Raw genomic sequence first — 18,037 nt, forward strand, 5'->3', positions numbered from 1 at the left:
TTCCTTGTGAGTAAGGCAGTATTCCTAAAGAATTTCAGTTCCTTCAGGCAAGGGAGATCTGTCTGCCCCTCTTCTGTTGTTGGGATTCTTCAGCTGGCTGTGAGAGTTGTCATTCAAAACATCTGGAGAGCAGAAGGTTGGGGAAGGCTGTCATTCTCGCAAATTCTTTGCGGTGCTTTAGCAGAAAAGCTCAGAGTTCCAGGTTCTTCAGTGCAGTATATTTATTGTGAGCTATATATTGAGCGGTGCTCTGGTTCACCACAAGTGGCTTAGTCATGCTGGCCACGTGACCCGGAAGCTGTACGCCGGCTCCCTCGGCCAGTAAAGCGAGATGAGCGCCACAACCCCAGAGTCGTCCGCGACTGGACCTAACAGTCTGGGGTCCCTTTACCTTTACCTTTATATATACAAATATCTTCAGGCTATAATACACGAGAAGTTCATACAGTCAAACAGACTACTTGGCTGCACCTTAAGGCAAATAGGAAGACCTTTCTATCTCTCTATCTCTCTGACCGCACTCTTCTACACCACCCCTCACTGCTGGACAGGTTTCCCTTTTAAACCGATGACAGCCAATCAACTGACAGCACATTACAGTGGTACTTCAGGTTACATACGCTTCAGGTTACAGACTCCGCTAACCCAGAAATATTACCTCGGATTAAGAACTTTGCTTCAGGATGAGAACAGAAATCACGCAGCGGTGGCACAATGGCAGCAGGAGGCCCCATTAGCTAAAGTGGTACTTCAGGTTAAGAACAGTTTCAGGTTAAGAACAGACCTCCAGAACGAATTAAGTTCTTAACGCGCGGTACCACTGTACTGCTGATTCATTCTGACCCAGAACTTCCACAGAAAGTATTGCAGGCTGATTGCATCAGCCAGTTGCATCAGCTAGCAAACTCAAGCCTGCAGACTTCCTATCTCACACAGCATTCTGTGAATCCCGACAGTCATAAGGGATTGAGATGTTATTTCACGTAGGCCCCAACGTGACAAAATTCACCCATTTTCCCCACGGCTGGTAGAAAATGTTTGTCTCTCAGATATAGCCCTGTATATATCTGGAAATCAAAGAGAAAGGCAGAATTAATTTTTCAGGGTAGTGTAAACTGTTGGGAGATTTGAAGAAAAGCAGTTTTCTTCCCATAGATGCCAACAGGAAAAACCTCTGAGAATCTAATACAACACATTGTGATCTGGCACAGCTTGGCCGCCTCCCTGTGTATAGACGGTAAGATCATTTAGTCAGCCTTTCTCAATCTGTGGGTCCCCAGATGTTTGTTGAACTACAACTCCCATCACCCCTAGCTAGCAAGACCAGAGCTCAGAGATGATGGGAGTTGTAGTCCAACAACATCTGGGGACCCAGAGGTTGAGAACTGCTGATTTAGATGATCTGAGGAAATTCTACTTGTGGCACTGCACCCTACAGGATATCATAGGGTAGTGACTTGAAAACTGGCATTTTCTGTTATTGTCTTGGTCTTGTAGAATGCCCTTCCCTTTGCCATCAATTGCTTCAGATACCGTGTATCTTTTTGCCTAGATCAGGCCATTGACCCATCCAGTCCAGCATCCTGTTCTCCCAGTGACCAACCAGATGCCTATGGGAAACTGCCAGGCAGGATCCAAGCACAGAAGCAGTCTCCCCTCCTGTGGTCTCAAGCAACTTGTATTCAGAAGCATTTCTGCCTGTGACTGGAGGCAGAGCGTAACCATCATGGCTAGTAGGCATTGATAGCTTTCTCCTCCATGAATTTGTCCAATCTTCCTGTAAAGCCATCTAAGTGGATGCTCATCGCTGCCTCCTGTGGGAGGTTTCAGGATGTATTGTTGACCTCAATTAAATCCAATAAAAAACATTTATAGTTGCAATTACTTTACTTGCTTTTTGTTTTGCTTTAATGATATTGCTTATTATATTGCACATCGCTTAGTGACGTTTAAATATGAAGTAGTTTACAAATGCTTTCAAAATAAATAAACATATAATTTTTCCTGATGAGTCAGATCAAGTCTTAGGTGCTTGATGTTACTGTGACATAAAATGTAACACTTGAAAAGACCCATCTGTGTCTGCATTTATGGAACAGTTTGGCTCCTCGTGGTATTGTATAAAGTATTTTGCTAATTAATCCTTTGGTGATCAATTTGTGTTTATCAAACACTAGGCCTCGAGACACCTTTGTGCTGGTGGTGACACATTTGTCAAATCAGGTAGGATGGAGACCTCATTTTGTGACAAGTCAGGGAACAGTTCTTGGTGATTCAAATTGCATAAGAGATGTAACGAGAAATCACTTTGGGGAAATACAAAAAATAAAAATAAAAATGAAGATATATCAGAAACGTGAAAGCAGACAGCAAACAATTGTCCCAAGAGCAGATGTTATGACAAGTAGTCTTGACAGACTTGTACTCCTAGGAGCCTGTCATCTCTGGGATACAATTAGTTCTTCTTCTTCAGTAAGACTTTACAAATGACAGCATGCAAACAGCAGTTTTTGAGGATATTTTAACAAGTTGCCTTTCTATGCCTCTGTGTGTGTGTTCAAAAAGCTTGTCAGTTGCTTAGAATTACACCAAGTTGAAGCGATATTGAGAAGCTTATATTTACTGTTGTGACCCATTGATTGGTGCTGCTCTCAACAGGGTTTGACTCAAGAAGACCAATGCTTAATCAATGTTATTTACCTACCTGCTAGGAAAGTTAACAGTTTTGTTTCCCCTCTTTCCCCACATAAAAATTAACAGACATGATCTTAACCAGAAGCAACATATATAATTTTACAGGAAGCCTGAATAACATTTTAGAAAATGGATCACCTGTTTGTACTGCAGCAAAATCAAATGAAATTCTGGAAGCCAGATGTCAGAATGAGGGGTATTTGTTATGCCAGCTAAGTACCAATGTGGTGAAATTTACCCTTTACTCTCACTGCTGTGAAATGATGCTTTGTTTTTCAGATACAACCGTGTGTGTGTGTGTGTGTGTGTGTGTGTGTGTGTGTATGTGTATGTATATATGTGTGTGTGTGTGTGTGTGTGTGTGTGTGTATATATATATATATATATATATATATATATATATATCAGCTAGAAAGGCAGAATCAATTTTTCACAGTACTGTAAATAGTTGGGAAACTTGATGAAAGTTGGTTTTCTTTCCAGACTCAAATATGAGTTTAGAAACGTGTCTTTGTTCAGAATGAAAAAGAGATGCAAACGGCTGACAATTTTTCGAAACAACCAGCGAGGGATGTGTAAATGACAGAAACTTTAATTCCACTGCTGGAAACCAAAATAGATATTGAAAGGAATGCTGCGATTATCTGTGATCTTTTGTTTCTGATACAAAATCAGAAGGTGAGTGTCCTGAACAGCAAGTTTTAAGAATATTTTTTGTGGGATCTGTAAGAATAATTGAAGCTTTGCATGCAGGGTGATGCACAGTTAAGTCAATTGTGCACATGATGAGGAAAAAGTACCGTATTTTTCAATGTATGAGACGATGTTTCCCCTCAATTTTTTTAAGTTTAAAATTGGGGGTCGTCTTATACACGGAATGCTGCAATTAAATATATAAATAAATACATGCCACCCTCCATGTTCTTTCCCCCCAACCTCCCCTCACTATTGGCCTCATGACAAACCCTGGTCTGGTACTCCCCCCCCATCACCCCCCACTCTGGACATTGTCCCTTCCACCTGGTTCCCTCAGCCACCCCCTGGCTACCTAGACCCCTCATTCCCCAAGTGCACTCACTCAGGCAGCTCTGGCAGTCGCAGCTCCTCGATCAGAGTTCACATCTGCCGGCGCTCGTGGAGTAAATACAGTACATACCGTAAATACTGAGACAAAAGCGCAGCACAGAGGCAGAAGAGCTGGAGCTGCAGCTACAGTGGAGTTACACTGAGCTGACAGGAGCAGCCGCCATTACACAGCTTGCCTCACTGTTTGATGCTTAAATATACGGTACTAAATATACTGGAGTTTTGAATATTTAAGAAAATATCAAAGTTGTTCTGTTTGGGGTTTAAAATATTTCTTTCTTAATTTTGGGCTCAAAAACTAGGGGTCGTCTTATACATGGGGGCAGAAAAATACGGTAAATCTGAGCTATATTATATTGTTTAGAGAGGCAACTGTGGAAATGGGAAACATGCTGTGCAGTTAAGCCTCCTGTGGTTAAAAGTAAGTATGCAATACACAACAATGATTTGTATTTGCATTCATGGGCTTTATGTTTATATTTTTGTACATCACATAAGAGATATTAAATATTAAGTGGATTAGAAATGTTTTTTTTAAAAAAAAAATAAATAAATACCCAATTATTGCAGATGAGTCTCTTTGTGCCAATCAGCTGGCTCGTTTTTCTCACCTCAGTGATGTGGTTATTCCCTCTACCACACACATTAGGTTGAAAAGTCCTCCAATTCCTAGAACACAATTCACCAGGACATCTGTTTCCGAACACTACAGTCTAGGCCTGTGTTTTAGGGACAAGGTTAGTAAGCACACTATTTCCTCTGTGAGGCTTTCATCAGTTAAATGAATGGATCAAAATGTATAGCAGGCATAGACAAACTCAGCCTTCCAGATGTTTTGGGACTACAACTCCCATCATCCCTAACCACTGGTCCTGTTAGCTAGGGATGATTGGAGTTGTAGTACCAAAACATCTGGAGGGCTGACTTTGCCTATGCCTGATGTATAGCATGGAGGACAAGAAATCCTTGAAAATGCATCTACTTGCAGAACAAGTCTCTGGGAATGGAAGGGTCATTAAATCCTTGAGCTGATATATCACACATTGATATATATGGAGAGGTGTGATTTCTCTGAAGCTTAATGAAACATGGGATAGCAGCTGCCAAAATACAAATTGAAAACCAGAATCCATGATATGGCAACGCAATCTGATTTGGCAGTGGTGCACCCTCCATATTTCTCTCCATTCCCAAATGGGAGTAATGCTTGGTTGATCCAGACACAGGTAAGTTACAGAAGGATTCTTTGATGTTATATGGTTGTTGTTGTTGTTGTTGTTGTTATTATTATTATTATTATTATTATTATTATTATTATTATAGCAAACCTTAAATTTTCATATTAAATTATGCTTAGTTCAGGATAGTGTAGCGGGTTATTACTTTTTGTTTTGATCTCTATTGGGAAGCTGTAGCTTTTCCTTTTCTCCACTGTACAGCTCATGCTCAGGCTTAAACTTTGAAGAATCTACAGTGGGGTGCTTCTCCCTTTTCTTCCTGTCTGAACCAGATACATAGCTGATATCAAAAAAGAGCTCCTTCAGTGGATTTAAGAGGTCATCATGGCAGAATGTGGTCTGTAATGTGTGCTGGGCCTAAGCTATTTAGGGTTTTATAGGTAATATGAGCAGCACAGTGATTTGTACTCAGTGTAGGGAGGCAGCTGGTGCCAAAATTGCTCCAGACTGCTCGTCTACATTAGGACATTATAAAATTAGGGTTGTATGCAACAAAGCTGTCCCAATAGTGCAACTATTTCCCCCTGTGCAACAGAACACATATTTTTTCTCCCTTGCACCCCCTCTCAATTTACTGTGGTGGTTTAGGGGAACCCCAGAACAGATAGGGGAGGGGAGGGAGCAGAAGGGGAAGTTCTGTCACGTAAGTGGAAAACCTTGCGTGAATGGGTTGACTTCATTGTATACTACCCTTAGACATAATAATACGTTGATTTTAAAAGGCATGTACAAGCTTCCCGAGCACATTTCCAAAGAAGAGCTAAGATGTTCTCAAGTGATTCCTCGGTTCCGGAAGACAGCCACCATTTTTATGATTAGAATGGTAGTCTCCTAGAACACCATTCCAACTTTCCCAATGGTCTAAAAGTATAGACGAGACTGCATTAGAAGGTGAACATTTCAATTCCCAGTAGAAATACTAGATTTAGCTAGCGAATTACCACACTGACAAAACTCTGACAGAAGCTGGGTAATGGCTAATCTCCAAAGACCCAAGGCAGATGTGACATTTGCACTTGTCAGCACAATACACTTTAGTGCAAGGAGCACTTAAAAGTGAAACCAGCTCGGAATGGGTGTAAACATGCTTATCTTCCTTAGGAGGTACATCAGTGCCCGTAGGGAGTATTATTACTGGGTCTAAAAACAGGAGCCCTCCAAATAAAAAAAGCAACACGCTTGAAATACAATGATGCATAAACAAATACAACAACTATTCTGGGGCAAGTCGGATAGCAATTGTTTTGTCTTAGCTACAGGCTTTCACTGACAGACAATTATGCTAGCTGAAGCATAATTTTAAAAGTTTTGCATACACATGGCAGCAGTAGCAACTCTCAGGCTGGGATATAGCTGCTATACTAGCCTCTCAGGTGAAGCCTTGTTGCCCCCTGGGAAGCAGAGGGGTCATGGAAGTGGGGAGATTGATGCACTGGCAGAACCAATCTGGTACTCCTGCACTGTACTGACCCCCAGTCACCTTGTCCCTTGCCTTCTCCCTCCCAGCAATTAAGCCAGTTGAGAAGGAACGAGCGTAGTGACTAATGCCCCAGCAAAAGAGTGGTTTCGTTTAGGCAGAAACATATCCAGATTGGAAGAACTTCATCCTCTCATCTCTCCCCCTCACCATAAAAAATAAAAAAAATAAACAAAGTTTTATTGTCCTGATTGTCTCAAAGAAGAAATTCGCATAACCGTCCTGTTCCCACAGTACTTTCCAGAGAAGTCATCCGAACATAGGAAGTTGTCTTATACCAAGTCAGAGCACTGGTCTATTTAGATCCGTATTGTTTGCACAGACTAACAAACACCCCATAATTAGGCTTACCACTAAAATCCTTAATATGCAGGAAGAGAGAGCATCCCACATTTAGGCCTATCACCGAACAAAAAGCAAGATCTTGACTTCCCCTCTCAGACTCCCCCCCTCCCTCAGGCTTAAGGGTGTGCTCAGTGCCTTTCTAATGAACAGCCTAATGCCTGTTGTTACCGTTGCCAAAAATAAACATGTTGAACAATTGGTTTCTAAAAACGGGAAGGGGAAAAAATAGAGCTGTCCTAATTGCTTCGTGACATGCTCCTGACATTCGTACTCCATCATTTTCTTCTCTCTGTCTCATTTCCCCTGTGAAAATGGAGAGAGAGAAAGAGGTGAAGGATCAAGAGGGTGCAAATAGTTTGGTGCTACCATTGTGCAGCTGCTCCATTCTCAAGTGGATGAGGCTCTGCCAAAGAGCATGGACCAGCATGCAGATGTGACATCAAGATGCAGTATCCTCAGGCAGCAGTTGGGGTCCTAGTGCCCAGTCACGGATGCCTTCTCTAGGCCTTCCAATCAACACTGGGCAGCTGGGCCTGCCGCCATTTTAATTTCTCATAATGTTTTTGATGAAGAGCTGCATGGCAAAGTTTGCAGAAGTGGGAATGTCAAAAGATGGCTGTGCTTCAATTGTTTTGGAACATTTGAATGTTGGTACAGTGGTACCTCAGGTTACAGACGCTTCAGGTTACAGACGCTTCAGGTTACAGACTCTGCCAACCCAGAAATAGTACCTCAGATTAAGAACTTTGCTTCAGGATGAGAACAGAAATCATGCGGCGGTGGTGGAGTGGCAGTGGGAGGCCCCATTAGCTAAAGTGGTACCTCAGGTTAAGAATGGTTTCAGGTTAAGAACAGACCTCCGGAACAAATTAAGTTCTTAACCCGAAGTACCACTATAGATATGTCATTCAACATGAACTGAATCAAATTGCTCCCCCTTCCCTAACAATGTTCCAGAGTGATATTTGAATTGAGACAAAGCAAACAGGACTGGCAGGGAAAATAGGGACATTCTGGGATCAAATCAGAAGCTGGGATGGCTTTTGTGATTCTGGGACTGTCCCTGGAAAATAGGGACACTTGGGGGGTATGTATAGCGTAACATAGCTCCAAACCTGCTCCTTGTCCTCAAGAAACACCATGCAAAGTTTGGTTACTATAAGAGCTGTCCAAATACATAATGAATAACTTTCCAAAATATAAAGGAGAAGCTAGCACATCACAGAGACAGAGTGGAGTGTAGCATATTCCTTGCCCTGATGTACTAGTTTGCTACAGGCAGGGAGATTTTCACATGAAGAAGCATTAAAAAACAAAAAAACCACCCTCCCCAGCAATCCAGAATTCTACTTCCCCACTCTACATAATGTGTTGGTTGGCTCTAAATCTGCTTTTTCTTTTTCTTTTTGGATTCTATGCAGGGGTGGTATAATCATGGTACTGTAATGGAGTCGTGTAGACTTGGCGTTGCTGCTGCACCTGGATTCAATTAGAATTTCCATCCCCAGAGGAGTCAGGCTCCCTTGAAAAAGAAAATGAATAAATTGTTGGTTTTGCCGAGAAAACCACAGACGCTTTTGTGGCACTGCAAAAGCACCTGTCCCAGGGAAGAAGAAAAAAGTGGCACCTTTACACAAGCCATTAAACACATCCATAAAATTAGCAAATATGTAATGTGCCCCTTTATATGTAATTTCCCTTTTTTGAAAAACAAAAAAAACCCCTTCTTCATAATTACACTTATTATGTAGGTGGGCAGTCTCTTAATATAGATAAAGACCTTTGCAGCTGCTCCCCTCACAGGCCCCGTGTTTAATATGCACTTTGTAATTAGCTTGGAAGCAAAGCCCCATTTTCGCAGTCAACCCGTTTTCTGTCAGATCATTTTTAATCTGAGCTGCGTTCAGCTGCGAAGGGCTGATAAGCATTTCGGAAATCTCTGTCCGTGACAAACAGGACTTTAATCTCCTCTTTTAATTTTCTAGTGCACTCATTACACAAAATTCAGCTCTAAAAAAGAAAGGAGGGAAAGGGAGGGGGGAAAAACCCAGTCCCTTCACACATTCAAAATATCTTCCTTGGATGTTGTACCATTTTCCTTCCCTAAAAGTGTGCAACTTGATTCTCAGGTCTTTAAAGTCTCAGTCACAGAGCAATATTATTGGTAGCGGCTTTCCTTTCAAATACTTCCATCCTAAAGTTCATTTAATGCTGATGATATCAACCTCAAGTGCTTTTGTCTTCTGAAATGGGGTTGGGATGAGGAGGCTGGTTTCCTGAGCAGCAGCCTCACTTTCTGAGAAGCATCACATCACTATTAAGCAAAGCTAAATGGTGTTCCTTAGTTCTAAGCCTGTTGACAGCTGTTTAACGCTGCTTGTTCATTTAAGGCTTAAACCAATTATTACCTTTTTTTAAAAAAAAGCAGCAAGTATTAACCTCTTCCTGTAAGCTACGTAAGCTAAGACAGATTCTCTAGAGGAAATCAGTGTTCCTAAGAGTGACAAATTGATTTCTCCAATACATGTATGGAAATGCTATTTTCACTGCACTCTGGGCTGTTGTTATTTCAGCAGATGGAAATGGGTGGGAGAGGTGAAACGGGATCTGCAAAGTGCTACTAACTAAATAAGAAATAGAAAACATAATAAAAATGCATCTCTGCCTGCTGGCAAAATCATACCCATAAAAGTGAGCGAATACTTCACATGACTTGAAAGCAATTTAAAACATGTTTATTTGAACAGAATCAAAGCTAGCAGAGACAAATATCCCTTATTACTGATGAAGTAGTAGATGCAACACATTTAGTTGTGCTTGCAATAAAAAAACATAAACAGGCTATAGAAACGCAGCACCAGCCTTCCTTGTTTGGACTCCCACCAACTCTCGAGGAACAAGTCTGATTTAACCTGAGGATAGAAATTACTGCCCAAAATGTAGACTGAAGTTCACTAGTCCGTCTCCTCCAGGGGTGTAGAATGGGGGAGCTCCCAGGGCGATGGCTCCAGGTGCCTTTTATTGGAGGGGGACATAGAAGGGTGAGTGCCTGTCCTGTTGCGTCCTCCTCATGTCACCTTTCCAGCCCACAAATCATTACATGTATGTATATCCTTACCTGCCCAATGATGTTGTGGGTGGGTGTATAGCAAGATAGCAGCCACAACGTCCTTCTTCATTCACCTGCAGCATGGGCAGAGAGGAAGAGGGGTGGATAACCTAATCAAGGGGAGGGTTTTCAAATGCATATCAAGTACCAAATCCACCCTTGTGGATGGCAGGCTATGGAATCAACCTAGAGAGAAAACAGCATGTTGGTGATGAGCAGAAATGAGTCTGGATTGAGAAAAACATTTTTGTGCTACAAACAGGATAGTATGTACAAATGAACAGCAAGAATGTTGATTGCACAAAACTGGAAGACTGGAGAAATGCCAACTAAAGAACAATGGCAAGAGAAGTTGGTGAACTATACAGAACTGGCAATAATGACAGATAGATTAAGAGAAAAAGACAACAGCGACTTTGAAAAAGAATGGGAACCATTTATATTATATTTGCAGGAACAAAGAAAGTCAATAGACTTGATGGCAGGATTTAAATAAACATTCACATTATTAGTATGTTTAGAAAATAGTGAAATATTATAGTGTATTTACTTTTATTTTTATGTTTTTAGGCTTGCTGTTATGTTATTAATAACTCTTTCTGTTAGGAGATAGCAAAGTGGGTGAAAAGAGAAACAAACCAGAAGCGGAAGTTGGGGGAAGCCCTGGAGGGGAGGGAGGGAGGAATATATACTAAATGTTAATAAATTGAGATGTATGTAATGAATGAAAAAGAAAGATTTTTTTTTTTTAAGGATATTATGTACAAACGCCGGCTCCCTTGGCCTGAAAAGCAAGATGAGTGCCACACCCCATAGTCGCCTTTGACTGGACTTAACCATCCAGGGATCTTTTACTTCTCTCTCTTTTTTAAAACTATGTATGCAGACTAAGGAATCTGATATTGATCCCACAAAGTGACCGGAACGAATGCACATTTAGGCATTGAAACACTGTGCAATGGCTACGGTTTCTATCAGTAATCTCGTGCAATTGCAGCTATGAAGTCAAAAATGACAAAAAGAACAACAAATAATCAGTGCTCATTAATTATAATAGGATAAAGGCTCCAACATGATACTCAAACAAGACACAGACTTCATTAACAAGACTGAAAGATTACCGTCTGTTTTTGATAAATTATCAACTACGCTTGCAATACAAAATTAAAAGGTGTAGCATTTCTCCGCAGGCAGTAGATTTTTACACCATTAAGCTATATTTTCCCTGTAAAAGCTTTTCAGAAATCACAGCAACAAGTTTTCACTGACAGTCATATGCATATTCACTAGGTAATAGGACTTATGGTTTCTCCTGGGATGCTTTGCATATATTTCATGCTGTGCAATATTTAGGAACCAAATTCTGAAGATGTGTAAGCCTGTCACTTAATACTGAGAATACAGTAACTCCTGTCTTTGCTGGTGTGTAGTAGGAAAATGACTTTTTAAAGCCTGAAGAGCATACTCACCAGCTTTGAGTAAAATATGCAGAATTATCATGGATGTTGGATATAAGCCATTTTGAGATGTCAAAATAGTAAATATCACAACACATATTGGCCTCCGCCTGAACCAAGGCCACAGTTTAACTGGCACAGTTTCCACTCTGGTCCGTGCCTGGTGGCCCTAGCCAATGAACACTAGCCTAGGTGGTTGGGAGGCAGGGCACCCTAGATCGTTGACTAAAGTGGTGTACACAATAACCCTTTAGAGCATCTTCAAAGCACATTCTTTCCCTCAAAGAATTCTGGGCACTATAGTTTGCTAAGGGCTGCTGGAAATTTTAACTCTCTGAAGAGTAAACTACAATGTCCAGTATTCCTTCATGGAAAGATCGTGTTTGGAATGTGCTTTAAATTTATAGTGTGTACGCAACCACCGTCTTCAAGCCAGGGCCAGCTCCTGAATACCATGTACCTCAATTCTCCCTGCCATGCCACAAATTTCTGGCTCTGCCAGGAACTGCACTTACAAATGTAGCTACGCTAGACATGATCTATTTTGAACAGTCACAAGAAACCATAAGGAATATTCCAATCAGCTCCAAACATCATCCTCCCCCCGAAAAAATTGGCTTTTCTTCCGCACATGCATGTCTTACAGTGCTGGGAAGTTGTTACGGTAAGTGCCATATTTTTAACAAGGGGGGGAGGTGCTGGTACTACATACCCTTGAGTACCCACTGAAAAAAAAGCATTGGGCCGGTGTTGCGTAAACAGCGGTGCAACATTTCTGTCCTTGACCCTTCATTAACTTCTGGAACATGGAGGAGGAGAAGATTTCACCAGCAGCTAAAATACGAATTTGTCCTGCTTGCAAGGTTCAGATTATTACAAACTGAACATCATGCCCTGCCCTTAGCAGATAATCTTCTCTGGCTCAGAGTGCTCCTCGCCTTCTTTCACTGGTATAAAGTGGCAATAAGGTGGTTTGAGGTGATTTAGGGATATGAGCTGAGCATCTTGTCTAGCAAGATCTTTGATGGTGCATATTTTTTTCGGGGAAAAGACTCGTGCCCAGGCTTGTTTTCTTACCTGAAGATGAGTAGCCTCAACCAACTGCCAGGAATAAGGTGGTTTCCATTACTGCTGTTTGTTTAATTGGACATATCTTAAAACTCCATTCTTCATTGGCTTACTCAGCTACCCTCAGGAAGGCTGATTCAGAATCCACCACATCATTCACTGGTGACCTTGATAAGTAGACAGAAATGCACACAGTTCATTGACTTCGCTGGGTATCTTGGTGTCACTTTCATGGCACGCTAATACGAGGAGTTACATCGTCATCAGTCCTGGATTGATTGCTGCAATAGTTTCCTGAGATGAATTGTTTGATTCTGAGCATTATGATATGTGTGGCAAGAAGGAATACCAACCATGTAATTTGTTGGTAGACACAAGATGGGAATGCCCAGTAAGGCAAGGAGAGTGGTGTTGCTCACCTGGCTTCCCAGTTCTGAGCGTTGCTGCTGGTTGTAGACAAGTAGACAGGTGGCAGGTAGCTCTGCACGGTTTAGGATCTCAAGCAAGGAATATATGTGCTACTTCCTTTTACCAGAGAAAGTTCTCAGAGCTAAGGCCTGAGGGCATGTGATGCAGCAACCTTCTTGAAAATAAGCAGGATAGGATCTAGATGGTGCTTGGATGGGACAGCTCATGTATTTTCTTCATGGAATAAAGGTGTAATTAAAAACAATATTCCTCAAAAGGCAATGAGGAAAAGGAGGCAAGAGCTTTCTGATAAACATACCAGAAACTATTGTGCCACCGTGGTTTAAGCAAAAATGAAGCTATGTACACGATCCCTAAACTGTGGTTTGTGAGCCACTGGCAGTATGGGATGCATTTTTTTCTGCCAGCACAACAGTTCTGATTTCTGTGACTTATGGTGGCATATTTTGTGACGACAGTGGTTAAAAGTGGGACCGTATGCTCAGAGAAGTGAGAGCTGGACCATAAAGAAGGCTGATCGCCGAAGAATTGATGCTTTTGAGTTATGGTGCTGGAGGAGACTCTTGAGAGTCCCATGGACTGCAAGAAGATCAAACCTATCCATTCTGAAGGAAATCAGCCCTGAGTGCTCACTGGAAGGACAGATCCTGAAGCTGAGGCTCCAGTACTTTGGCCACCTCATGAGAAAAGAAGACTCCCTGGAAAAGACCCTGATGTTGGGAAAGATGGAGGGCACAAGGAGAAGGGGACGACAGAGGATGAGATGGTTGGATGGTGTTCTCGAAGCTACCAACATGAGTTTGACCAAACTGCGGGAGGCAGTGGAAGACAGGAGGGCCTGGCGTGCTCTGGTCCATGGGATCACAAAGAGTCGGACACGACTAAACGACTAAACAACAACAATACTCAGAGAACAGCTTCCTACAGTGCGTAAATGGATCCTATGGAAGCAGCTTGCCTGAACCAGGGTTGGGGAATCTTTTTCAGCCTGAGGGCCACATTTCTTTCTGATCAACCTTCCGAGGGCCACATGCCAACGATGGGTCAGAGGTAAAAGGGGGCAGAACAACAAAAGTTAATTTTACCTTTGTACAGTAGTCTGGTTTCTGCATACTCATGCACCCTCTTTCTTTTCCACCCAGACAAGGGATAATGCTCAGGGTGTGGCTTGGGAAGAATTCTGAGGACCAGATAGAAAGGTCTGGAAGGATGCATTCAGCCCCCAGGCTTGAGGCTGCCTGGTCCTGGACTGAACAAACCAGGTCTATCAGTGGCGTAGCGTGGGGGGTGCAGGGGGGGCCGGCCACACCGGGCGCAACATCTGGGGGGGGGCGCGCTCGCCGCCTCCGGAGTTGCCGAAGAGCCTCGGGCGCAGGCTGTAGCAGAGCCCCATGTCCCGCGGAACCGACGAGCTGGCAGCGGTTCTCAGCGCTCGCCGCGGTCCCCGCGCGTCAGGGCCGCGGAGGGCGCGCCAGGCAGCCCCTCCTCACAGCCCCGCTGCTGCTGCAGCTGCTGGGCCATGTTGCATTTTCCTCGCCTCTCTGCCCTCCTCCTCCAGGCAAGCGGTGTCGTTTGGGCGGCAGCGCCAGCGGCAACTCGCCTCAGATCACCTGACACGAACCTGCCGCCGCCGCCGTGGCTACCTTACCGTAAATACCCCAGCCCAGGCAGCAGCAAAGAAGAAGCTGGCAGTGGCGGCAGGTTAGGGGTTAGGGGGCACAAATTACTTGCCTTGCCCCGGGTTAGGGGGCGCAAATTACTTGCCTTGACCCGGGTGCTGAAAACCCATGCTACGCCGCTGAGGCCTATGTCTCTACTGAACATTGCTTCGAAAAGAAATTTCACAAAACCTGAATATATCCCCTTCTATAGTTTTCTTATTGGGCCATACCTATGGGGCTGAAGACAGACACACAAAGAGAGGGAGAGAGAGCTCTAGTATAGTCAATTAATTTTAATTTTCTACTTGGCACCAAAACTCTAAATGGAAGAGGGAAGGAATTGTGCATACAATAGAGTGAAAAGCAGTTGTGTTGACTGATAAAGCAAATCTAATTTTTCCTGCTCCCCAATGTACAAACTATTCCCTGTCCCTGTTTTAATTGCCTATGCTCCTCTCATATACAATATGTGTCATCATTACCCTGTCTGCTTGACTGCCTCTATCAGTTTTTAGTCATGATTTGGGTCTTAGCTCCCCTTTTCTCCCCATTGTTGTTATTTGCTTGGCACATCCCCCTAATATGCTCTATTTATTTCACCCATATGGTGTTTTTCATTGTGTTTGACTCAATGCAGAAAATCCTGGCAAGCCGTCTGCACTTGCTTTCCATATTACTGGAAGATTTGTGCCTGGAAAAATCCCCAAAGGTTGCCTTTGCAACTCCTAAACTTTTTCATTTTTACAGCACCACAAAATTTTAAAGGTACGCACAATGGCTGAGCCTAATTCAGATCATAACCAACCTCCATTGTCAGGGCCGTCTTTAGCATATGCGCTGCCGGGGTGCAAATATCTGCCCAGCGCCCCCAAATTAACAAATTAGCTTTTTGGGGGAGGGGGGAACCAAAGCTGTTGACCTTTTTTAGGGGGAGGGAATTGCTCACCTGTAATAATGATGCAGCTTTTGTTTCCTGACTCATCGGGAATATTTGACACTATGGAGTATCAGAGTGACGGAGGAGGGGGGCGGGGACTTTTGCTCCATTGCTTTTCACTGCCACCGATCAAGAGGGACCGGTATACAGTAGTTATACATTTGGTGCCCCCCAGAATTCAGTGCCCAGGTGCCCCACACCTCTTGCACCCCTGGGTCAAGACGGCCCTATTCATTGTGCTTTGGCCTTTCACATTTTGGGACAAGTGACATTTGTCCAAATCACCTTCTTTGGATGGTTTCCTCGTCTGTACCATATACTAGCCAGCTATTCTCAATAATCTTAAAAGAAAAGACCTGAATGAATGTGCAGTTATTTGTGTAGTGCCATCAATATATTAGCTTACATTTAGGTGCTCTAATGTAGGGTGTTCAGAAGATAGATCAGGATCTAGGGATAGATCTCAGGGTGATTTGCAATAGATCATTGAGGATTTCTGAATCCCAGTTGTTTAACAATAGGTACAACAAACAAACACAGAGAAAGAGCAGTGAAGTGAACACAGGATGGGAAAAACCAAGACTAGATTTTTGGGTGAAAGGGTTGAGATCACCATTTTACTGGGCTGGCTGGAGTTGATGGAAGTTGTGGTCCAAAATATCTGGAGAGCACCAGGTTGAGGAAAGCTGTTATTGTGTGTAAACCTGATATCAGACCATGACAGGGCAAGGACTCAGACATGGTGGACAAAGCATGGTGGACACAGCTCAGTGACACATCCTCAAACAACCCCAGATTAAAAATTGGGTGGCAAGTGCCTGAGAAAGACCTTTCTCCAAGACCTTGCAGAATCACTGGCAGTCACCTGGGGCTGGCCCAAGACACACATGTATGCATATGATAATGTATTGCATTGTTAGAGGAGAAGCAGATGTCTGAGTCAGCCTTGCATCTGCTATTCAAATGAATATAATGGAATGTCCAAATCAGGCCAAAGCTGTCTGCTTATTTCCTGATTCCCGGTCTCTGCAGCAGAATGGCAGACCGAAGCATCCCTCTCCTATTGCTTTGCATCATACAGTACACAGACAGAGCAAAATGTAAGCATAACAATCAGTGCTTTCCCTGGTGATTTTTGCCACTATCCGTAGCTCAGCCACTGCCATCGCTTTGCATTATCATCAAAATCAGCCTCCTAGGATGAAAAATGATCTCATCAAATATTCCACCAAATAGGAACATATACATATGACTACAATTAAAAATAATTATGACCGGCATGTTTAGTAAATTGGTTCTTGCTGCATGAGGAGCTTTTGATGTGGGGCAAACTGCTGCTGAAACATAATACAAAAGGCAATATGGCTCATTTCATATGAGCATTGGGGGCACAGCTTCTCATCTCTCTGACATTTGATGGAACAAATCTCCTCAAATATGGATTCCACTAGCTCATTTCAATTTTATTTCATTTTTTTTAAAAAAATGCTTTAAGCACTTTAAATTGTTTGGATTATGTAGGGCTTTACCTCTCAACTCTCAGATGATCCACCATATGCAGCCAACTCGTATGGGGCCGTTGTTCCTGAACAGGACCACTGAGAATGCATGTGAATGATATGATTGAATCACAATTTAACAAAAACTCTCAAAACAAAGAAAACTACCACTCTTCTCTTTGTGTGCAAGGAGCTTTCAACCTCTCAACCCTATGGAAAATCATTTCCTAGAAAGTTTCAGTATGCAAAATTGGATCAGTTCAACTGGTAACTATATTATTTGGTAGCATACATACTTCGTTAGCAACTCCCCCCCCCCCCCACGTACAGTTATTTCATTAGAGGCAAATGTGCTCTCCTAATTGCCTCACTTCTTTGGCTAAATAGGACTTTAATAGATACAATCTGAACTCATTTAGTTTCTCTGGAGACACCTTTAACTTCCATATTAACATTTTTATATAAGTAATGTTGGAGGTCTGAAACTGACTGCTTGAATGGCCCTTGCGAATTGTGGATAAAGCAAGTGCAGTAGTAGAACAATTGGCAAACAAAAGGGGGGGGGAAGGCCAATGGTTTAGATGCAGTGCTTTTTTTCTAAGCTGCGTTTATTTTTATTTTTTTAAAAATGTATACCTTGCTTATCTGGGTCCCAATGCAGCTTACAAAATAAAAACATACAAAATGTGAAATGTCAGAGATTAAAACTTCAGAGCAGCACTGACCTTCTTGGAGTAAGAGCAGGAACCAAACAGAGTAGATGGATGGAGATGGTTCACATGACACAAGCCAAACTTTGGATGGCACGAACGTGAGTTGGCTACAACTCATGGTTAGTGGGCTTAATCATGAGCCCAAACTTTGGCTTAGTTCAGCACAATGTGACAGCAGAAGGGGCTAGGAAGCAGCACAGTGGCTGCTAGCTCCTCTCCAGGAGCCCGCTCATTTGTGAAGTCTCGCTAAGCCATGCTAAGCAGGCCATAGTTGGGTGTGGTGCATCCTTGAATTATATCTATCCTGAATCCATCATCAGACAT

This window comes from Podarcis muralis, chromosome 1 (assembly GCF_964188315.1).
Source record: "Podarcis muralis chromosome 1, rPodMur119.hap1.1, whole genome shotgun sequence".
Classification (NCBI taxonomy): domain Eukaryota; kingdom Metazoa; phylum Chordata; class Lepidosauria; order Squamata; family Lacertidae; genus Podarcis; species Podarcis muralis.